This window comes from Dasypus novemcinctus, chromosome 8, assembly GCF_030445035.2.
Source record: "Dasypus novemcinctus isolate mDasNov1 chromosome 8, mDasNov1.1.hap2, whole genome shotgun sequence".
In the NCBI taxonomy this organism is placed as follows: Eukaryota; Metazoa; Chordata; class Mammalia; order Cingulata; family Dasypodidae; genus Dasypus; species Dasypus novemcinctus.
In genome coordinates, this window is record NC_080680.1 from 12,020,523 (window position 1) to 12,045,809 (window position 25,287).

At 42.6% G+C, this 25,287-nt stretch overlaps 1 pseudogene; it reads right to left on the reverse strand.

The window, feature by feature from the left end:
- Nucleotides 1-4,207: 4,207 nt before the first annotated feature.
- On the reverse strand, nt 4,208-14,032 carry LOC101411418 (acyl-protein thioesterase 1-like; annotated as a pseudogene).
- Between the last annotated feature and the right edge of the window lie 11,255 nt (nt 14,033-25,287).

Here is a 25,287-nt window from a genome sequence, read left to right on the forward strand (position 1 = left end):
CATGAGATTGAAATTGAAAATAATAGAGAATAATAGAGAAAATCAGCAAAATCAAAAGTTGATTCTTTGAAAACATCAACAAAGTTGACAAATCTTTAGCTAGTGACCAAGAAAAAAATAGAAGGCTCAAGTTACTAAAATTAAGAATGAAAAAAGAGACATTACTACCAACCTTACAGAAATAAAAAGGAATCTAAGAACTACAAGTGTTGGAGAGAATGTGGAGAGATAGGAACACTTACTCACTGTTGATGGGAATGCAGAATGGTACAGCCACTGTGGAGGACAGTTGGGTCGTTCCTATAGAAGTTGAATATAGACTTGCCACATGATCTTATATACCCAGAAGAACTGAGAGCAGTGACACAGACATCTGGAAACAACCCAGGTGTCCATCAATGGAAGAATGGATAAATGAACTGTGGTGTATTCACACAATGGAATATTATGGAGCTGTAAAAAGAAATGAAGTCTTAAAGCATATGACAACATGGATGAACCTGGAGGACATTGTGTTGAGTGAAGCCAGCCAGACACAAAAGGATAAATACTATATGATTGCATTATTATGAACCAAATATATTGTGTAACATATTGTATGATTTAAAAATATATATATCTATCCAGTACATTTAATTGAGAATAGATGTTTTTATTAAACTATGTTTTCTTTTCACTTTTTGTTTACATTTTCAATTATTAAATGTACAAAATAAAGTTAAAAAATTAAAAAATAATAAAAATGACAACAAAACATAATCTAAGACAATATTATGAATAACTATATGCAAAGAAATTAGGTAACTTAGTTGAAATGGAAAAATTCCTAGAAAGACATAAACTACTCATATTGACTCAAGAAAAAAATAGAAAATCAGAATATACCTATGACAAGTAAGGATATTGAATTAGCGATTAAACAACTTCACATACACACACACAAACACACAAAGCTCAGGTCCCAATGCTATCACTGATTACTTCTACCAAACACTTGGAGAATATATAACACCAATTCTTTACAGCCTATTTTAAAAAATAGAGGAGGAGAGAACACATCTGTGAACTCAGTATTATCCTAATACCAAATCTAGACAAAGGCATCACAAGAAAGAAAACTACAGACCAATATTTCTTATGAATATGGATTAAACAAAAAAAATCCTCAAAAAATAATTGCAAACTGAATCCAAAAAGATATACAAAGGATCAATTATATACTTTCACCAAGTGAGATTTATCCAAAGAATGCAAGGTTGGCTTAACATCCAAAAATCTATTACATAAGGCACCATATCAATAGAATACATTATAAAGGACATATCTCAAAAGGATAAAGAATAAAGGACAAGAACCACATAATCATTTCAATAGACCCAGAAAAAATTTTTTGACGAAATCTAACACTCCTTCATGATAAAAACACACAACAAACTGTAAATATAAGGGAAATTCCTCAGACTGATAACAACTAATACCATACTTAATGGTAAAAGACTGCTTGGTTTCCCCCTAAGATTAGAAAAAAGACAAGGATATCTGCTCTCACCACTACTATTCAACGTTCTACTGGAAGGTTCTAGCCAGGGCAATGAGACAAGGAAAAGAAAACAATGTCTTTTGCAGATGAAATGATGTTGTGCATAAAAAATCCTAATCCACTAAAAAAGTTACTAGAACTAATAAATGTGTTCAGCAAGACTTCAGGATACAAGATCAACATATAAAAATAAATTGTATTTCTATACATTAGCAATGAGCATTCCAAAAATGAAATAAGAAAATTCCACTTATGGTGCCATCAAATGAATAAAATATTTAGAACTAAATTTAACAAAGGAAGTGCAAAGCTTATAGTCTGAAAATCACAAAATTGTTGTAGAAAGAAATTAAATTAAGTTAAATGGAAAGACATTCCATGTTAATGATCAAAGGATTTACTGTTGTTAAGATGGCAATTTCACCCCAGGTTATCTACAGACACAATGCAATGCCTTTCAAAATTCCAATTGCTTTTTTTTTCAAAAATAGACAATTAATCCTAAAATTCACATAGAAATGCAATGTACACAGAAAAGCCAAAACAATCTTGAAAAAGAACAAATTTGGAGAGCTCAAACTCTCCAATTTCAAAATTTGCTACAAAGCTATAGTAATCACATATGGAAAGATGTTCAACATCATTAGCCATTACAGAAAAGCAAATCAAAACCACAATGAGGGAAGCAGATGTGGCTCAAGCAGTTGGATGCCTGCCTACCCACATGGGAGGTCCCAGGTTTGGTTCCCAGTGCCTCCTAAAGAAGACAAGCAACACAGCAAGCTGCCGCAACAGGCTGTTGCTGTGAGCTGATGCAACAAGAGATGCAACAAAGAGACACAAGGAGAAAAGCACAATGAGAGACTCAATAAGCAGGGAGCAGAGGTGGCTCAAGCGATTAGGCTCCTCCTTACTATATAGGAGGTCCCAGGTTTGATTCCCAGTACCTCCTAAAAAGAAGATGAGCACATAACAAATAGATATAGAGAGTGGGCAGTGAGTGTAAACAATGAGGGGGGAGGGAGAAATAAATCTAAAAAAAAATCTTACACTGAGTTCACAGCCACAGGAACGGATTAGGTTTAAGAACATGTTTATCTGTGGTACAGACAGCTCCAAATTACCACACATGGCTTGTGCTTTTGATATCAAGTTTAAGAACTCTTTGACCAGCCATATATTCTCTTGTTTGTTTCTAAAAGTTTTACAGTTTTATGTTTTACTTTTAAGTTCATGATTCATTTTGAGTTAATTTTTGTGTAAGATGTGAGGTTTCAGAATGGCTGAAAAAAAAAAGATAACACCAAATGCTGAGGAAGATATAGAAATACTGGATTATCCATACATAGCTGGTGGGTATGTAAAAATGGGATGGCCACTCTGAAAAATAGTTTGGCAGTTACTTAGAAAACTAAATATGCATTAATGAAGAGGCTGACTTCATTTTTTATATTTGGCTGCTGACAGCTTTCAGATCACATCTCTTCCTCTTCCTCTCTGCCCCACATCTGGCTCTCCTGGGAAGTTCAAATCACACAAGCTCCAGCCCAGGCACAGAAACCCCGTCCCTAACATCAGTGAAACCTGAGCCCTTCTCCCTTCCCCAGCCTCTCGAGCCATTTTTGGGCCCTTCAGAACCTGCCCTGATCTTCCCTGAAAATCTTATTTCATGAGTAATAAACCTTTTAACACCCTTTTAGTGAATGTGTCGTGTCCTTTCTTGACCTCGGAACCAAATTTTGCATGTGGAGTTTATCCCACTCAGTATAGTGAACAATAAAACAAAAACAAACCAAAAAAAAACAGAGGTGGGTAGGATAGGGAGCTTATGATAGGACCCAGCTCTTGGGCATTTATCGAAGAGAAATAAAATCTACATACATACAAAAACCAGTACTCAGATGTTCTTAGTAACTTTATTCATAGTAGCCCAAAACTTGAAACAACCTATGGTGGTTTGAACCTGGATGAATCCCAGAAAATCTTCTTCTTAAAATTAATTCATTCCTGTGCATGTAAACCTATTATAAGAGAGGACCTTTTGATCAAATTATTTCAATTAAGCATCTTTGATTAGTTTTGTGACCCAGGGTAGGTCTTAATCCTCTTACTGGAGTTCTTTATAAACAGAGGAATAAAAAGCTGCAGATACAGAAAAAAACAGAGGAGACAGAGAGAAGCCTCCTGCAGGTGAAGTCAGTAAATCTGGGAAAGAGAAAAGCCACAGATGGAGCAGCTAAAGCCAGAAGACCCAGAGGAGAGGGGAGGGATGAGCGGGTGCCACCTGGTCACCCTCAGCTCAGCTCTGGGAGAAAGGGTCTCCTGACGATGCCTTGATGTGGACACGTTCATGGCCTTAGAACAGTAAGCTCTTTTTTTTCTGATTGCAGTATTTTATTGTTTTTCTGAATTACATTTGAGATAAAGGGACTAGCTGCTTCACCTATTTTAATACTAGTATATGCTGGGATCATATACAAATACAAATATAGAAACTTAAAAGAACACATATCTCCCACAAGGAGATGTTATGTAGTCCATGTCACTGGTGTGTATTTGTTAAACATTCTAACCCTGCAAACAAGATTTCAGGATTGGGCACATTTAAAGCTTTCTCTTCTACTACAGTGATGCAGGGGTATTTCCACACAAGGCTTCTTAGTGCTGTCAACCAGCTGATGCTGGGACTTCATCAGTGGATTGCTTGAGATTCATCATTTCCTGGTGGTATGAATTGTGCATGGTGCCCTCATAGGTTTTGAAGGTTACATTGCTGGATTTACCAATGTTTTAAGCCTTTCAGCTGCAAGAGAATCAAACATTAGGGGAACTAAAGGGTCACAATCACCATGCCACTGGAGAATAGAGATATGTTTATTAGTGCCATTGTGGAAAGGAATCCCAAAGTGGAAGGCAGCAACTGAGTGCAACAACACCTGCCAGTTTCTGCTGCTGGGTAAGAGCAATCGTATAAAGATAAAGCTCCTCCCTGAGAAAATCTTCCTAAAATAATCCTGTTAAAAGGAATTGCATTCCTCATCTCTTAGTTTATCAGTTTTGACGTTTTCTGCTGCCAGCTTGATTCCAGGCTCATCCTCCTGTGAATCGGGCAAAAGCCCAATAATACCAAACTGAGAAGGCAGTCATGTTCATATTTAAGTAACACGCCCAACAGGTGCATGCAGGCAGATGTGTTTGATATGTGAACTTATGACACCTGCAGAGGCTTCTGCCCATCCACGCCCTGTATCTCCCAATCTGTGAAGAAAAATAACTGCTGCGGTGGCCTTGCAGGTGCTGGGCACGATGGCTGGCAGGGAGGCTGACGTTGTCGCACATGCACGGCTTGGTGGCCGTGCGGTTGAGTCCCTGCTTCCCCTATAGGAGACCCCAGTTCGATACCCAGTACCTCCTAAAAAAGGTGTGTGTGTGGTGGGAAGAACTGTAAGCTTTTAACCTAATGCATTTCCATTGCAAAAGCCAACCCATTTCTGGTACGTTGCTTTGGCAGCATTTGGCAAATTAAACACAACCCGAATGTCTTTGTTTTTTGTTTTTGCTTTTTTGCTTTTTTTAAAAGATTTATTTATTTTTATTTATTTCTCTCCCCTCACCCCGTTGTCTGCTCTCTGTGTCCTTTTGCTGTGTGTTCTTCCGTGTCCGCTTGGATTCTTGTCAGTGACACCGTGAATCTGTGTCTCTTTTTGTTGCATCATCTTGCTGCGTCAGCTTTCCATGTGTGCGGTGCCACACCTGGACAGGCTGTGCATTCTTCGCACAGGGTGGCTCTCCTTACAGGGTGCACTCCTTGCCTGTGAGGCTCCCCTACACAGGGGACACCCCTGCATGGCAGGGCACTCCTTACGCACATCAGCACAGCGAGTGGGCCAGCTCACCACATGGGTCAGGAGGCCCTGGGTTTGAACCGTGGACCTCCCGTGTGGTAGGCAGACACTCTATCCATTGAGCCAAATCTGCTTCCCCCAAATGTCTTTGACTGGAAGAATGGCTCAACAAACTCTGCTCCATCCAGGGGAATACTAGTTAGCAGTAAAAAGGAATGGGTCATTGATATATACAACTTGGATGGATCTCATGGGAATTATGTGGGTGACAAAAGCCAGACTTAAAAGGTTATATAAAGTATAATTCTATTTTTACAGCATATATGAAAAGACAGAATTATAGAGATGGAGAACAGGTTATTGGTTGCCAGGGGTGAGGGAGGGGAAAAAGAAGGGAGGAGGTGTAATGATTATAAAAGGATAACACATCAGTTTGGAAGACTGAATCAAAATAATGGAGTACTGAGTGAAAAGAAAAGAAAGAGGAACTTACTAGTAAAGACATACAAGAAAATTTTCTAAAAAGAAAGACCTTCCAAATTACAATAGCCACTAAATGCATAGCAAAATAAATTTGATTTGATGTGCCACATACAAAGGAATAACATTTCCTAACATCAAGGACAAAGAAAATATCTTAAAAGCTTTCAGAGAGAAAGATAAAGTTTACATACAAAGGGTTGGGAATCAGGCTGACATTGAAATTCTCAATCGCATATTATAAATAAAATAATAAAGATTGTCTTCAAAATTCTGAAGGAACATGCTTTCCAGTCTATATCCAGCCAAACTGGATATTTTTGGACCTGCAAAATCTCAAAAAAATTTAATACACCGATTCTCAAGAAGCCACTTGAGAGTCTGCTCCACTAAATGACAGAAAAAGAACTATATGGATTCCAAAAAATGTATGATCCAACAGAGAAAAGAGAGGAAAGGAATTCCCAAGATGATAGAGAAGGAGAATTATAGGGCAATTGTTGGAAAAGAAGTCTAGAAAGCAAATCATACAGCTTGGGTAGGAGAGCTGAAAAACTCCAGAGTAATATCTCAGAAGAAAGGAGGACAGGAGAGATAATAAAAAGCTGATAGAACAGCTGATACATTTGTGCTTTATATATTCATCATAGGTTTGGGGAATTGATTAATGATTGATACACAGAAAAATATGCAACGAAAATTGAGTTAATTCTTTACTTAGGCCTAGACAAAAAGTTGTTCCAAAGAGAACATAATCAAAATACACTATGAACACAAATGAAATACTCTGAATAATATTTATATGATCATGATAATGTAAACCCTATAATTTACCCAGAAATTGTTATATAATTACAAAGAATGGATGGGAAAAAGTAAATGTTGTACTTAAAGAGGTGCCAAACAAATTGAATTCTCATCTGCCATTTTAATAAGTCAGTGGACAATATATAAAATTAAAAATCCAGACATAGCATTGTAATCATATCATTTACAAATGTAGAGAGAAACCATTTAAAAAAAAACAAAAACAACTCCTTTAGGAGTTTAAGTATCCCTATTTCCAGGGAATAGGCATTACAGTGTAGAGGGGTCGAACAGAAAACTTGTTTCTCTTTATATGTACTGAAAAACTATTCTGCTTTTAAAAACAAATGCTTGTAATATTACTGTAAAAGCAAAAGCTTAAAAAACAAGCAAACAAACGAACATAAACAACAACCAAATCATCTGCCATTTATTATCTGGTATTTATGTTCCAACTCATTCTTAGAATGACTTTTCTTCACCCCCAAATTTAAAAAATACAGAACATTTTCCTAAATTTTATCCATCTGGAATTCATTTTAGTAATGGTCTATGGAAGATACCTAATTTTGTTTTCTTTTGTTTCCTAATAGACATGTAATTTATGTCCCATTATCCATCATTTCTTTGCTAAATTATTTTAAGGGGCACTTACAGCATATACAGAATTTCCACTTGGGCATTGATTTTTTTATGGGGCAGATGCTTTTGTCTGTGATCACGTTAGATGAAGCAAGTCTGAAGTAGAATAATGATAGTGGGGACAGAAACAAGGTGACGGCTGTGAGAGATTTTAAGGAAGTAAGTATGATAGATATTTGTGGTTAAAGGGCATAGGCAGGCGGAGGGGTCCCTCAGTGAGAGGTCAGGTCAAGGAGGAACGCCAGAATCTGGCGGGAGGAACTGGATGGTGACTTGAATTCCTGTCACCTGGGATATTTACCACCCACCCATTATACTTTTTTAATTTTTAAGGAGGTACTGGATTGAACCGGGACCTCATACGTGGGAAGCAGGAGCTCAACCACTGAGCCCCACCCGCTCCCCACCCTTCCCCCCAGTATACTTTTTACGTTCTCCTTGGCCAGCACTACACAGCTGTTAGCTGTTGTTCTGTCATTCTTTAACTTTGCTGTATTTTTACAACAAATGTAGTATCTTACTATAGTTACTAGTGCCACCTAGAGGCTGTTATCTCATGGAGGTTGCGACATTGAGTTTGTGGTTTATCATTTTTAACATACTTTTTTTTTTAATCAGCTCTTTTTGGATTGCTTTTCTCTGATATTAAGTTCTTGTGTTGTGAGAACTTGTGTCTACTGAGCAAATCATATTTCTTTGTGCTCTGCTTTTTAGTTGTGTTTGTTTTGAGTTCATTTTCAGCGGGACTTTTTCAAAATATACTAGAGGAGCAGTTTAGCATTTGCTCTTAATGCCACCTGAGGACTAATACTTATTTCCCAGTTGATTTTTTCATAAACCTGCTTTTCAGTTTTTCAATATTTTTCCACTATGGTAAGGTTCTGAAATGAGATATCATTTCACACCTCTTACAATGGTCACTATTAAAAAGTAAAAAACTACAAGTGTTGGCGAAGATGGGAACAGATAGGAATGCTTATTCACTGTGGTGGGAATGCAGAATGCTACAGCCGCTCTGGAGGACTGTTTGGCAGTTCCTAAGGAAGTGGAATATAGACTTGTCATGTGACCTGGCAATACCATTGCTAGGTATAGACCCAGAAGAACTGAGAGCAGTGACACGAATAGACACCCGCACACTGATGTTCATAGCAGTGTTGTTCATAATTGCCAAAAGATGCCCATCAACTGATGAATGAATAAACAAACTGTGATGTAGACACGTGATGGAATATTATGCAGCTGTAAGAAGAAATGAAGTTGTGAAGCAAATGACAACATGAATGATGAACCTGGAGGACATTATGCAGAGCGAAGCAAGCCAGACACAAAAGGACAAACACTTTATAATTGCGGTATTATGAACTAAATATATGGAATTAATAATTAGAAAATAGGTCACCAGAAAATAGAATGGGGGTAGAGAATGGAAAGCTGAGGATTAATCTGTGCAGAATTGGTAAAAGGCTGTTTATGAATCTTTGGAAATTAATGGAAATGGTGAGAGCACATCATGGTGTTTGTGACTAGCAGAGCTATTTATATGGGTTTAACAGTGGTTGAAAAAAAAACTGGTTGAAAGGGAAAGTGTAAGGTCATATGTATTACTAGAAGGAAAGCTAAAAAATGTAACATGGGACTGTGTAACATAGTAAACCTCATGTGAAATATGAATATGGATAATATTGCATATATACAGAAGACTGTTTTTACAAAATATAAACACATAAACTAGAGAGATGGAAACAGAATAGCAGCTATGTACAGCAGGGAAAGTATAGAGAGATGGAGAGGTAATGAGCTTTTGTTTGTTCGTCTGATTTTTGTTTTATTATTATTTTATTATTGGAATACTGAAAATGCTCTAATAATGATTGAAGCGATGAATGCACAGCTATGTGATTATATCAAATACCATTGATTGTACACTTTGGATGGATTTATGCTTTATTAACATGTAGCAATAAAATTGATTTGTTGAAAAAACAAAGGAACAAGATAAAAACAAACAAACCAGGCCACAGGTCAGATTTTGCCCACTGGCTTTAGTTTGGTTACCTCTGTGCTAGAATAGATACTGCAGTCAAATTCAAAAGATTTTAAAAAATAAGTCTAACTACAAGGACAGGGAGAGCAGGTGTTCTAGTTACCATTGCTGCATAACAAACCACTTAGTGCAATAATATCATTTTACTATGATGAAAAATCCTATGGTTCCAGAATTGAAGCCAGGCACAGTGCAGACAGTTTGTCTCTGCCCCATAAGGTCTGGGTCCTCTGCTAAGAAGACCCGAGGCTAGGGGACACCAGGGCTAGGGACTGCAATCATCTTGCGGCATCTTTACTCATTTATTTGCGACTGAGCCTGCCTGTTAGCCTGGACATCACTGGGCTTTTGGCTGAAACCTCTCTACATGGCCTCTCTTTGTGGTCTCTGCATGAACTAGTTTGGGCTTCCTGACATCATGGCGGCTTGGATTCCAAGCCCAAGAAAGCCAAGTGGAAACTTTTTAGTGTCCTTGTCTTGGAAGTCACATACTGCCACCTTCATCCCAGTTGCAAACCCAACCAAATTCAAGGGGAGGAAACAGAGTCCCCTATCTTTCAATGAAATGAATGTCAAATTTATTACAAGAAGAGCAGTTGGGATAAGCAACATGATGGAGGCTGTCTTTGAAAATACAATATGCCCTCAACAGGAAACAAGAAAACAGCAGTAAACTATGAAAGCTAAGAAAAAAAAATTATTTTATGTTATGACTAATGTTTTAAAATCAAGAGAGATGAATGCTAAGCCAAGAGAGATGAATGCTAAGCCAAAAGTGAATTCAGCTGAGACTAAGCTGTTATATCCCTAGATTCGCTTTCCCATACCATGAGACTGGATAACATCCTGCAGAACTTGGAGGACTACTCTCTGAAGAGGATCTTTGGACTGAGACTTAACCAGAATAGTTGAGTATGAGGGCTCCTTTCTCAAAAAAGGAGTATATTAAGTGAATAAAAAATAATTGCTGAGATGGCCAGCCCTCTTAGTTTTCAGAATATTTAAAATCAGATACAGACCCTCTAAACAGGAGATTGGAAAGTACTTTCTGGAAAATCCGAGAGGCACATGAGGAAAAATCTAATAATGTTGACACATGGGCCCCCCAATAAATTGTACACCCAGATCTTCCCTCACCAATTGCTTGATTAGCAAGTCACAACTCCTTACAGAACTTAAAATAAGCTTGTTTGTGTCAAGAATTTGACTGTGAGCAACCAACCATGTAAGGAACATGTAAGGAAAGCCTCTAAATGGAAGAGAAGACCAAAGCAACCAAAGAGATAGAAGCAACTTAGAGGAAACAAAAACTATGCTTAGAAAAGGAAAAAGAATAACAATTAATTATTATATCCACATATGTATACTCTCTTTGATGATATTACACATCTATATGTGTGCATGTGTGTGTGAAAAAGACTAATGAGTATCCAGAGAACAAAGGAAAAACAAGAGGCAAGTAGGCTAAAAACTCAGTAGAATGGATGGAAGATAAAGTTGAGGAAATTTCTAAGAAAGTAAAGCAAAAGTACAAAAAGATGGAAAGCAGAAAATTTTCAGAAAATTACAGGATGATTTCTGGAATTCCAATGTCAAATGACAGTATTTTCAGAAAGAGAGAATTGGGGGAGAGGGTGTTTTGGGAAGGAGGACGGAAATAACCATTGAAATGTCTCAAGAAAATTTCCCTGGTCTTATGGACAAGTTTTGCCATTTTTAAAAGTCCCAACCAATGGGCAGCATTAATAGATGAAAGCAGACCCATTCCAAAGATACATCATTAGAAATGGAGACAAACTAAGATCTTTCAAGCCTTGAGAGAGGTTTAAAAAATAAAAATAAAATGAAGTCACAATACAAAGAATGTGGAATAAGATGGGGTTCAAATTTCTGAACAGCAACATTGGAAGTAAACAATCATGCTGTGTTTTCAACACTGCAGGAAAATCATTTCCAACCTAGATTTCTATAAATAGCCTAAATATTTTGCTAGAGGTGAGGAAGTAAAAATGCATTTGGTTTCTATTAATATGTAAAGAAAAACACAAGGATGACCATCACCAAATTTAGGATAGTGGTAACTTATGGTGGGGATAGGTGTGACTTTGAGGTCAGACACACTTTTGAGTCACAGCATTCAGACCCTACTTACTTGGACGCCTTAGGTCATTATTTATTTTCTCCGAGCTGTAGTTGACACATTTGTAAAATGATAACAATAGTATCTATCTCTCTAGAACTGTTGTATTTAATAAATTTGTACATCAATCACTTAATGCAGTCTTAGCAAGATTTTGTTGTTGCTCAGATAATGTTGGCAACCATTACTGTTATTGCTGGTGTTTTAATAAACTCTCCCAAAGTCATTCTAAAATGGGGCGAGGGTGTGATTACCAAGTGTCTGTCCAATTCACTCCATTCTGTTGAGAGACTCAATAAAATCTGACACAGCATACAAGAGGTTGTCACAAACCCAGTGCTTCCCAAGGCCCTTTTGGGTAGGCAAGGCAGAGACTAGGCTGTCCTCCGGCTGAGTGGGGTTGTATAACCTGCTGCCACTCACTCTGATTACCTATCCCAGGTTTCCCACTCCCCCAAAGCCCATGGAAGAGGTGACATCAATTATAATGCCCACGGCTGTTGACCTTTATCTCACTCAAAGAGAAGAGATGGGGAGAGGGGAGAAGGGAGGAAGAAGAAATAAAGGAGGGAGGGGGAAGGAGATAAAGAAATAAAGGGGGGAAGGGAAGAAAAAATTAGGTGGCATTGGATTGGGAAAAGTGGACATGGTGGCTGATGGGTATGGGGAAAGGCAGGAAGAGATGAGAGGTGGAGGCGTCTTTGGGACATGGAGCTGCCCTGGATGGTGCTTCAGGGGCAATCACCGGACATTGTAAATCCTCCCAGGGCCCACTGGATGGAATGGGGGAGAGTATGGGCCATGATGTGGACCATTGACCATGAGGTGCAGAAATGCCCAGAGATGTACTTACCAAATGCAATGGATGTGTCATGATGATGGGAATGAGTGTTGCTGGGGGGGGGGGGGGGGAGAGGTGGGGTGGGGGCGGTGGGGTTGAATGGGACCTCATATATATATATTTTTTTAAGGTAATATTATTACAAAGTCAATAAAAAAAATACAGAGAGCACTGGAACATCAGAAAGACAAATAAATAAATAAATAAATAAAAATAAAAGGAGGTAAGACTCTCTAATTGCTTCTCCCCAGTCAAATCCAACTGAAGGATTTGGATTCCCAGATATGGAGAAAAGGCAGCAAGCAGGAGATGAGAATAGCAAAGTTGAGAAATCAGCAAGAAGTGAAAAGATACATACGAGGAATAGAAATTTTTCATCTGGGGCTAGCAGACAAAAAGAAGTTAGGATCAGCCCCTGCAAAGAGACCTTCAAAATTGAAAGCTGTTGTGACTATGGGACAAATGTTTTCTCATTCCACCTTTTAATTTGATCATTTTAAATTGACACAAATATATTTGAAAATTCTGAACTGGCATTCCCAACCCATCACACAAAATCACAGATGCCCTATATTTGCACACCACTCAAAGATTCTTTCAAATACTCTACTCAGCTAACTCTATGAGGCAGGCAGGAATTGTTGTCTATAGCCATTAAATTATCTTCAGTGGCAGGCCCAAAATGAAAACCAGGGCTTCAGATGGAATTACGGCGCTCTTTTCACCAGTACCAGCTGCCATATATACTCTTCAGAGAACTCACAGATGCCACCTACCCAGAGATTGAGGTTTTTGGGGGGCCAGCTTTCACCTTCTTTCTTCTTCCCAGTCTCCAAATCCCCCTGGGCACCTAAAGGTAGATTTCAACAAAGAGCCTCAGTTATCTCCTACCTCCCGCTGTATTTTGCCTTTCTCCTCTATCTTACAGGAAGAGAGCAGGAAGGACATCAAGCTTAGAAAAAGTGAGTAGCCCTGCAGGCCAGGGAAGAGTTACAAAGATGCATAGATAAAGGGAGAGTTCCCAGAAGTGAAAATACACTTCTGGGATTGTGAACTGTTTCCTGGGGTGTGAAGGGAAAGATCAGGCTCAATTCTTTAACCTGATGCTTGCTCAGTGTTTGTGGTTTGGTCCCACCAAGCCCAAAGACGTCATTTCTTATCACAAGCCTATGGGCCAGTTCCTCCCCTCCCTCTGTAAAATCAGAGCTTCTCAGCAGATGGTTTCAGCTCAGATGGACAGGCTCTGACCTGTGCTAAAATCAAACCAGGATGTGGAGCATTTCAGAGTTTCAAGTGATTCATTAGAAAGGTTTCTACGTCCCTTTAAAGGCGTCTAGAATTCAGCTGGAAATATTTGTTGAAAAAGAAAATGAAGGAAGTCGGGTTTGGCTAATTAACTGCTCAGATCCTTCCCTTTTAAAATGAGGAACGTCATTAGCTAAATGGTTCTCACCTAGATGTTGAAAACAAGACTATGGATTATTAAATAATCATTTAGGACATTGTTTGAAATAAGTACGTAATAGTTCATGTTACAGAAGATCCATATAATTGACTATATTACTTTCATTAAACTTGGCAAATTGTTTCCAGCTTTCACCATCGTAAGCAAAGCTCTTATGCATGTTCTTAAATATCTGGCCATATGTGATTGCTTTCATTTTTTAATCCAATCTTACAAAGACGGCATTTCGCTATTTTATTTTATTTTTTTTTTTTAAGATTTATTTATTTATTTAATTTCCCCCCCTCCCCTGGTTGTCTGTTCTTGGTGTCTATTTGCTGCGTCTTGTTTCTTTGTCCGCTTCTGTTGTCGTCAGCGGCACGGGAAGTGTGGGCGGCACCATTCCTGGGCAGGCTGCTCTTTCTTTTCACGCTGGGCGGCTTTCCTCACGGGCGCACTCCTTGCGCGTGGGGCTCCCCCACGCGGGGGACACCCTTGCGTGGCACGGCACTCCTTGCGCGCATCAGCGCTGCGCATGGCCAGCTCCACACGGGTCAAGGAGGCTCGGGGTTTGAACCGCGGACCTCCCATATGGTAGACGGACGCCCTAACCACTGGGCCAAAGTCCGTTTCCCTCGCTATTTTAAATTGTATTACTTTTTAAGTATGCATTGCCCACTTATAGATGCACTTTCATTTTGGGGGTTCTATACATCATTACCTGAATTTATTACTTTCTCTGCCATTATGTATGCCCTCATGTACTCCTCCCTTCCCCTAGCTTGCCTCTCAAGTTTTGTTTGTGGCCACCATCTTTTCCATATTAACAGCAGAATTGTGTCTTTTCTTTTTATGTATTTGTTTATTTTCCCAATTAAGTCTTCTTATCCCCTAACTGAGCCAGGCTTTCATATGCTCCGCGTAATTAAGAAAATTAGGCTCCAAGGCAAGAACTATTCCGTAAGTGCCTACATCCAGAAAGTGGAGGAGCACAACCGACCAAACCCAGTCCACCGCAGGCCCCTCCCGCTAGGCCTTCTCAGATCAGCCCCTGAGCTCTACACAGGGCGAGGAGGAGCCTGGGATGAAGGGCAGAAGCTGCTGGAGAGGGCCAGCCTGCCTCTCCCCCACCGATGCAACCAGGAAGGCGAGCGGTGGTACGTTTCCGTAAAATGTCATTTCCTACCAAATCCACTTCAAGATGCTCCCCCTAGCAAAAAAACAAATTTCCTGGGAAAAATATAGGAAAACTCTGTGGAGAGACTGAGTGGGAGACAGCTCATTTCAGTCCTTTTGCATCTACAGAGATTGGAAACGTTGAGGGCTCTTTTCAGAGAAAGCATGTTCATCACTCACCTAGTTATCTTAGTGACGGCAGATTCTGTGCCCAGCTTTGTTCTAGGTGTGGAATAGTTCAGGAAGAAGTACCCCTCTCTCCAGCCCCGCCAACAACCTGCCATGTAGTAGGCATCAGCTAATGTTTGTTCATGCAGATTTGGCTTTCACACATTGTAAGAAGTTTCAGAAAGACCGGGTGGCAGACAGAAAATCTCACCCTTTATGTCAACCTTCAGCCAGTTGTTCTTCCTGGTTCGACATGAACAAAGGAAAACTATCCTAGCCCCCTGCCATGCAACCCTGCTCCCTTCCCTTCTTTTGGAACCAGTAATGGGAAAGCCAGAACATCCCTTCATCCAACAAATACACATGGGCTCTGGTCCCCATCATGGACCTTCCAGGAATTCAGTCTAGTGGGGAAATCAGACACCTACCCCTCTTGCATTTAGACAGAACTTTGGGGAGAGAAAATGGTGGGGGGTACATAGGGGCTGGGATTATAGGCTAGAAAAAATGTCTTCTGATGGATACGTGAGTGATTTGGGCTCAAAGACCTGCAACCACGATAGGATCTTAGAATCTTTAGCAGCTGTGGGGGATAACAAGGGGAATTAAATTGCAGTAAGAGGCAGTTGATTCGTCTTTCTCAAATGTTCTGGATATTGCATGCTCAAACTTGTGAATGTGTCTGCACTTCCTTAATCTCACAGAATTGGAAGGTAGCCACTGAAGGTTAATGTGTGATTGACCCAGCTTTTCCCTGGAGAAGCGGTACTGTGCTTGACTTGGCTCCTTGATTTTTTTAAAGTCAGATTTTACAGAGCCATGGAAGTCTCTGGCTTCATCTCTGGACTTATACCAGTTCTTCCTTTATAAATCGGGTAAAGCTAAATTTGGTTCTTGGTATCCCCAAAGACATGACCTCCCAAGTAAAAGAGAGGGGTCTTCGTGATTTCTCCGACAGTCTTCCCTGGGTAAGCAGACTGCCTGCCTGCTGGAATGCAGCCCCTAAATCAGGGGTTCTTCATGTTAGATGTTGAGATGAGACAATCGGGACGCGGAGCTCAGCGATTACAAGCAAGGATTTATTGGGACGCTTTCCCAACAGAGGGTCTGAAGAGTGAACTTCAGCCCCCCCACACCGCCAGCATGGCGGGGGTCTGGGGAAACTTCAGCCCACCCCTGGCAGAGGTGGTCATGAATTTATACAGTACTTCTGTACGGGGGAATGTGCTTAGTCAGCGGGAGTGGTTGGGGCTGGGTAAGACCCGTGGGCCAATAGGGATGGCTAGGGGCAGTGGATTCTAGGGGCATGTGAGGGGTTGGTGGGTCACCTGGCTTCTCTATTCCTGTGAGGAAATGAACTGTATCCGAACGTGTAGGCTCTGGATGGGGGCTGTTCTGTCATGGGATGTGGCTCCCTCTGAGTAAACGGCTGGTCGCCCTTCCACAATGGGACAGGTTTAATAATAAACTTGCAGCTTCTGCAAGTGGTGGGTGTTATGGGGGCGAGGGTTGGAGCCTAGTCCTGTCACTTAACATTTTTTGTTCCACGGCCTCCTTTGCCAATAAGGTGAAATGAATACTACTCTAATTTATTTACAGCATGCATTCTCAAGTGAAGGAAATGCTGGATTTCAGTTAGAGGTCAGAGAAAATAAAGCTAGTAAGTCGGTTCTTTTTTTCATTCAAGCTCACAGGCCTCCTGAAATCTTTCTACATAACCCTGGTTAGGAACCCCTGCCCTAGACTGTGTGAACTCCTGGAGATGAGAGATGCATTTCCTTCATCTTCCTGATTTCTTTCTCTCTGCTCAGACCCTTCCGTTTTACTCAGACCCTTCCGTTTTACTCAGGAGTTTGCAGTCGGCACTGTAAGAAGAGTTGGGAGAAGAGCTTGTTTTCAAGAAACTATTTGCCCCAAGTCAGGGTCATGCTCAAAGAAGCGCTGTGTGGCTGGACACAGGGAGAAGTGAAATCAAGCTGGGCAGGTAGGAAGAACGGATCAGGGAGCTTTGGGAATGCCAGCTGTCAGAGCTGTGCATCCAGAGGGGGAGGCCACTCAATGTGCATAGAAATGACCGCATGCGAATAGCCGTGCTTGGTTGTCAGGACACATTTCTACAAGCCGTCCTCGTTCTGTCCCTTTTGCCCCTTCTCTCAGGGTTTATAAGACATTGTAAGTGCTGCATGTTCATTCAGTCAAATGGACGGATAGACAGATAAAACAAGTGCCCCCTTTTCTCCTTCTATTTTCTGCCTGCCTCATTTCCTCTGCATTTTCTTTTGATGCCCTCCCATCCTGACACCTTTTCATTTCAGTGACAAATACGTCTGAGGGATCTTTCCATGTCAAAGCATACACATCCCTGTACTCCCTTCCAACGTCACTCAGTATTTAACGTTATAGATAAGCCATGCCGTACACAATCGGTCTCCTATGGGTTGACGCCGAGGTCACTTCCACGTCCTGGATGTGGCAGCGGCTTGTCCAGGTGCTGTCCCCACAGCTGCCCCGGTTGGGGGCGCCGGCGCTCTGGGGCTCCCCGCACAGGTCCTGTCTGGGACGAAGAGATGGACACCGCTGCCGACGCCTCCGCTTCCTGCAGCCGAGGCCAGAGCAGACCCGGGGGAGAAAGGCGGTGCCAGGGCTGCTGGCGCTGAGGAGGGGGCGGCGGCCGCTGCTCCCAGGCACTCGGGTGCCGGGGCAGCGGCTGCTGGGGGGCCTGCAGGGGGCCCCATTCCCAACTTGGCTGCTGTCCCCTGGAGCCCGGACGCGGGCCTTCTCCCGGCGGGGTGCGCCCCCCGTGCATGAGGCGGGGTCTGGGCTCCTGGGTCCCTCCGGATCCCGCCGGCGGAACTCGGGCCCCAGCGTCGCCATCTTCCAGCCCTGAGAAGGGCTGCGGGGAAGCCGGAGGCTGGAGGGGCGCTGCGGGGCTCTGGCTGCAAGAGGCGGGCCCGCTGGCGTCCTGGCGCAGCGCGCACGTGGCCCCGGCCGCAGCCCCTGGGGCAGGCGGGGCCTTGGGCACGCCCAGGACTCTGGGGTGCACAGGGAAGACCGCGTGTCCGCCAGCGTCCCCAGACTCCCAGCTCAAGCAGCTGGCGTCGCTCGGGGCCTCCAGGAAGCTGAACTGGGCAGGGTACCTGGGGGGGCGCACGCCAGGCCCACCCCGCCCCGGGACCCGGGCCTGTGCCCAGGAGGTCTCAGCACCGCAGCTCCTCTGGCTTCTCCTCTGGATTCTAGCTCTTCGGTTCTGAAACCAGACCTGGGAGACCGGGAGAGGGAGAGAAAGAAAAGGCATTTTCTAATTAAGCCTATAATTTCCATAGCCATGCAGCATGAGACCTGGGGTTGCTAGTGTCAAGTACAGCCACTTCTGCTAGAGCTTAGACTGCAGCAAAGTCCTTGGCCAGGCTGATTCAAACCATTCACCACGTAGCCCACCTACCTTCCAGCCAAATCTCCCCCAGCATCCCCTTACACACACACACACACACACACACACACACGGCAGTGCACCGCAGCAGTCCTGGGCACCCAGGCAGGAGCTCTGATGCTCTGTCCTTCACTCAAGTTCTCCTCTGTGCCTGGACTTTCTCTCTCGCCACCTTCTTTTCTCCACCTGGCCAGCTTTATCCTTTGTTAGTCAGGTCAAAGGCAATCCCTCCTGAAAGCCTCCCAATACCATCAGACAGTTTTTTTAATCCCTGAGGATCTTTGCCTTTTTTTGAAAAGCAGATATAGTCATTACTCATTAAGCAAGTGTTTATCAAAATAATCAAATATGTATTTTAAAAAAACCAACCCTGTGCTCAGCTCTGGGAAAATAACCAGAGGCCAAATATCCAAATGAACAGTGACCAGGCCATACGTGACAGCAGAACTCCAACCGTCAGCTTCTGCAGCAACCAGCCCAGAGTGGCCAGGCCTTGGTCAATGATGACAGCTTCCCTGTTTTTTGTCCCCTTCCCTTCCAACTCAGGACCAATCAGAAAAAAAAGAAAGCCCCCCTAACCAATCACATTATATGCCCACCTCCAGCTGCCCCATGCCAGTAGCTGCCCATCAGGGCACCTTCCCACCTTCCCTCTTCTCTCTATAAAGCCGTCCTGCTCCCCTGCCCAGCCTTGAATCCCTGCAAAGGCAAGAGACGTGGCTGACCTCCTCACTGCACACAAGTTCTGCATCAGTAGTAGCCTGTTTGTTCTCCTCTGGGTAGTCTTTATTTCCACAACAACAACAAATAGAATAGACACGTCTCTGCGTAAACGCCTCTTTCCACTACATATTCTAGTTCATTTCCCATTCCTCTGTGTATGTTTTTGAGACTTCACCCAGTCCAAGTTGGTCCTGTGTGCAAAACAATCAGAATCACCCCTCCTCTTCTCTTTCAAATGCAATCAGTGCCTTCTCTTCTCTCCCGGTTTTGGGGCAGGGCACCTCACACCACATCAGCCCGGGCAGCCACACCCTTGGAGGCTTCTCCAAATGAGCTCCCACCTCCTCCCTCCACCTAGGTGTGAGGTATGGTGGGTCGGTCTCCTCTGCTCCTAGGAATAATCCCTCTTCTCCGGGGCCTCCTCCTCACCCTTCTTAGTCCCCCACTCAGTCTGGCCTCTCCTTTTCTCACCAGGAACACAAGACAGCCAGCCTCCAGGCTCCAGGCACACCCTGAAGTCCTCCAGACAGTGGTGCTGGCACAAGCATTCTCTCTGAGGAGAAATATGTATTCTCCCCCTCAAATTACAAGACAACGCCCCAGTTCTTCAGCCTGGCATTCCTGGAACTACAAACCTATTCCCAACCCCAGACACACACCCCAGCCCGGGGACTGCCAAGCTGCAGATGATTTCCAAACCAATCCTTCTTTTCGCCTCCAGGGCGCCTTTGCACAATGCTGCAAACCGCCTGGATCTGCCAGCCACTCCAGGCAGAATTAACCACCTCCGGGGTTCCCCTCTAAGCCTTGAGGTGCAGTGTCAAGTAGAGCATCTGAGCTGTCTCCAGAAGCTACTAGCTGCAATCCTGAACAGTTTCCTGAACTTGCCCAGGTCAGCTCCTTTGTCTTTAAAATGGTCATGACACTGTGTCTACCTAATCAGGTTGTTTTAGGTTTCAGTGAAATAATAACTAGAAAGTCCTCAGGGTTGTGATATAACGTTGTGATAACATTACAGTGGGCAACTGCCCCTCCCCCCACACACGTAAAGAATTACGTATTTCAAAAGGCAGTTGAAAAAAGGTCTTTCAGTTCTCTTTAAATCAAAAGTTTGGATTGGCTCTCAACCTGTAGGGCTATCTGTAAACCTTTCTGTATCTTGGTTCATTTTTTAGTTTGGAGCAGCAGGACTCTTTAGGAAGGAGGGTACTGGAATTCATTGGCGAAAATTTCATTCATGTTACCTTTTCTAAAGTCCTCACTCTCCTCACCCTCCAGCGGAAGAGGTTATCTCCTAACCTGAGGCCAGCTTATTCTAATACCCTTTACCCTCTAGACAATGATTTGCTTAACTATCTCTGGGTCATATAGATTTTTTTTTTTACTTGAAGGAATTGAATTTGAGGGTGGAAGTCACCAATGTCATAGAAAGATTGACAAAAAACTAGGTCACAATTAATTTTTTTTGACAGTGGGGGTTGTTTTCATTTTCTAAATATCCATGGACTAACCTTTCTCTTTTTCACATTTTGAAAAACATAGAATAAAATATACTGTTTCACAGAAGATGAACTTTTAGCTGGAAGATTGTAATCTAGTATCTCAACATTTTGAAGATACACTGTATTAATTTCCTACTGCTGCTGTAGCAAATCACCACAATTTTATCCACTGAGAAAGGGACACAATTCTTGCCTTGGAGAAGCTCCAAGACGACAGGGGTGAGGTGATGGTGAAGAAGGGCTTGCCACAGTGGGTGAGAGGTTCAGGACAGGAGAACTGCCAGTGCCCTGAGGTATGCTGTGGGTGAATTTTGCTGCCTTTGGGAATCACCCTGGGGGAATTCCCAGGTCAAACCCCAGACTAGTGAAACCAGAATCTGGGGGTATGGGGCCAGGGATCAGGACACATTAAAAAACTCTCCAGGCGATGACAATGTGCTGGCAAGTTTGAGAACCAGCATGTGGGACAGGATTTCTGCACACCCACCCGGCCTGGGGAATTTAAAAACTTATAGACATCTGGGGAGCAGATGTAGCTCAAGCAGTTGAGTGTCTGCTTCCCACAAGGGAGGTCCCAGGCTTGGTCCCCAGTGCCTTCTAAAAAAAGAAAGAAAGAAAGAAAAAACAAAAACGAACAGCAAACCAATGAACCAATCACCTCAGGGGAACCAATGTGGCTCAGTGGTTGAGCACCAGCTTCCCACATATGAGGTCTGAGGTTTAATCCCCCGCCCCAGTACCTAAAAAAAAAAAAAAGAAAATTCACAGACATCTCGACCACTCCCAAAAGACCCTGATTCAAATGCTTTGGGATAGGGCATTGATGGTTTCTAGAAGTTCCCCCAAGAGATTCTAACATGCAGCTAAAAAGTCTTGGGTGTACGGAAGGGATTTTCAATCCCTGGTACAGTTAGAATCACCTGGGGAGCTTTTCCACACTGTGGATACCTGGGCCCCACTCCCAGAGGTTCTGATTTCATTCAAGGCAGTGGTTCTCAAGCTTGACTGCCAGCTTGAATCAGCCTAAGGAATTGTAAAAATCCTAATTCTTGGGCTTCCCCTAGACTAATTAAATCAGAATTTCTAGAGGCAGGGCCCAGGGGTCCTTTATTAAAGCCTCCCCCCACCCCAAGGTAATTCCAGTGCACCCCATGGCTGAGAACCACTAGGACAGAACAAACCTACAAAACGGGATCTGGGATCCCTGGGGACCCTTGACACGCTTTCAGGGATCCTTGAGGCCAAAACCATTTTCTTACCAATTCTAAGACATGATTTGCCTTTTTCCCTCCCATTTTCTCATGAGTGCACAGGGGAGTTTTCCAGAGACTGACTACATGGCACATCTCAACAGATGGAATTCAGGAGCAGATCCGAGAACCTGCTGTCTTCTATTGCCACCCTTCTCAAGGAACTGTCTGGTCTTGAAATTATAGGGTTTGTTTTGTGTGTGTCAACATGCAACGGGTCTAGAATCGTTATTTTTAAACAAGTGAAGGAGTATTTCGAAATTTCTCAGTTTTAATTTCTAGTGTGGTAAATATGGATAAACCCAACCCTCATAAACCAATTTAGACTCTACCCCTTGGCAGGGTTATAATCTAAATTTCTAAATCTCCCCCATCTCTATTTTTCCAATCCAGTAAATGGGGAGAATACCTCCCCACAAGGGGCTTGGGAGATTAACAAGTTTTTTTTTAGCCTGTCAAACAATAAGCACTTGTTTCCTCAACCCCACTACCCTCCTACCTCCTCACCGAGTAGATATAATATAAATGGCTGCATTTGCCCTTTACCTGGATTCTAGGCTCTGGAATCCGGGTTATTGCAGCCAGTTCTTCTCTGATGGTGATACCAGGATAAGGGTCCCTTTCAAAAGCCTCTGTAAGAACCTCGCACTGATTCTTGTCGAATTTCGTTCTCCGGCGCCTCTGGCCTCCTTTAGGTACTGAAACAGACATGCAGTTTAAGAGAAGAAACACTTAGAACAGGGGTTCTTAACCAGGGGTCCACAGACCAGAGGTTTCAGGGGGTCCCTGAGCCTGAATTGAAAAAAAAAATTGACTCATTATCTTTATTTTCTCTGACCTCTACCTGAAATCTAGCATTTCCTTCACTTACGAATGTACGCAATAAATAAATTGCAGTAGTATTCATTTCCCCTGACTGTCAAAAGTCCATGGAACAAAAAATATTAAAAACCTCTGCCTTAGAAGGACCATTTATCTACATTTCTCTCCTTTCCCATTCAGTTTGGAACCTGCAGGCTCCCAATAAGAAGAAAGTCACTTCCATGCTTAAAGCTCTGGTCATTTTGCAAAGCCCTTTCACTCCTCCACCTCCCATGACATGATATTTACATAATTTCATAAACTACTGACTCAGAACACACTCCCAGACTCCCCCATCTCCCAACGCAGGGATTTCCTACAGGCTTTAGGGGTACCAGCAAGTCGGTGTGCCCAAACACTGCAGTGGGTGTCTGCAATATTACATCACAACTTTGCACACCTGTCCACAAATGGGCATGTGGGCTCTTCCTAGATTCCTGTAAATTTTTTTTTTTTACCAAATACACATTATTTTTGTCCATTGCTAGGACCCAAAATAAATGAATATTAAGAGATGCCCAAGCAGACCTGACCCAGTGGTTAGGGGTCTGTCTACCACATGGGAGGTCCATGGTTCAAACCCAGGGCCTCCTTGTCCCCTGTGGAGCTGGCCCAGGCACAGTGCTGATGCGCGCAAGGAGTGCCGCGCCACGCAGGAGTGGAGGGAGAGGGAAGGAGGGAGGGAGAGAGGAAGGGAGAGAGAGAGAGAGAATCATGCATAAAAAAAAAAAGAGATTGCCCCAAATCACAACATAGGAAATGGAATGTGAGAAAAACCTAAAATCAAGGAAATCCTATATATTAACTTACATATTTTTGCCTGTGACTTGGGATAGTCCTCAATTTTAGCTTTGGACCTCCTGAGTCCATCTCCTAAAATTCAGGACTCCTTTATGAATCAGTTCAGAACAGAATCCACTCAATGGAATAAAATAGGCCAAGTACATACAAGATGCAGGAGAAGCTCTGGCAATTCTTCCCTTCCCAGCACTCATCCAGAGGAGGGCCAGCCATGCCTTTTTTCTGCCTAAATGGAGCTCCTGAAAGTGCCACACCACCATGCAAAAGGAAAATCCCCCAATTTTTGAATTGAAAAAATGGTATCATCCATGGATCTCTTATAATTCCTAAATTCTCAAAGATGATTTTTTAGGTTTTTCTTGAAGACTTTTTTTTTTCAGGAGGTACTGGGGATTGAACCCAGGACCTCATACATGGGAAGCAGTTGCTCAACCACTGAGCTACAACCACTACCCAACACTTTTTATTATAGTAAAATAGATATAAAATTTACCTTTTTAACCATTTTTAAGTGTGCATTCAGCTACATTCATAACATTGTGCAATCATACCACTATCTATTTCTAGAAATTTTTATCATGCCAAACACAAACTCTATACCCACCAAGCATTATCTGCCTACTACCTCTTCTTCCCAGACGCTGGTAACCTCTATTTTATTGTCTTTATAAGGTTGCCTATTCCAGATATTTAATACAAGTGGAATTAGCCAATATTCTGTCTGCCTTATTTCACTGAGCGTATTTATCACTTTTTAAAAAATTGTTATTGTAGTAAAATACATATAATTTAAAAGTTCCCTTTCAGGTATACAATTCAATGGTATTTGTTACGTCCACAGCATGGTGTCCCACGGACTGCCTTCCTCCTTTCCAATCTCCACACCAAATGTCTCCGTAGGCAGGAAACTTAAAGGCAATCATATTGAGTGAAAGCTCCCTTCACAATGCACCATACATCACAAAGAAAAGGAAGGCCACACTGCCCAGGCTGTCCTGATGAAAACGCCCACGACAGGAACAGGAACTCACCGTTGCATGCCATGGTGAATCTGCCCGTCCCAGAGTCCCAGTGGGACAGGGTCATCTCCGCAGAGTCAGGTAAAAAGACCCAGAGGGCCCCGCCCAGTTAAGCCCCTTTTTAGCCCTGGGCAAGCTCCACCTTCCCTAAACACTATCTTCTCTGGAAATGCGTTTTCCCATGAGTTCTCAAGGACTCCTCCTTTTTCTCTTGGGAACACACCAGTTTTTCTCTCTCTACTCCCCTGGATTTGTTGAGATCACAAACACGTCCATCATGCAAACGCAAAAAAAAAAAACAAAACAGGACTTACATTTGTCAAGCATAACTACAAAATCGTATAGAACCAGCATTAAACATGGCCAGTCATCAATGAGTATTACTTTGAGGGGACGTGGCCACTAATGAATTAGTTATGAAGAGGAATCACTCTCTTTGCACCCCAGAGTTACCCTCCTGCTTCTGTTCCTCACAGCAGCCCCTTCCCCCAACACAGGTTCTGCTGGAGAGGCACTGGTGTCAGAGTACACTTAGTTTTTTTAAAAAATTAGAGTAGTTGTAGGTTTACAG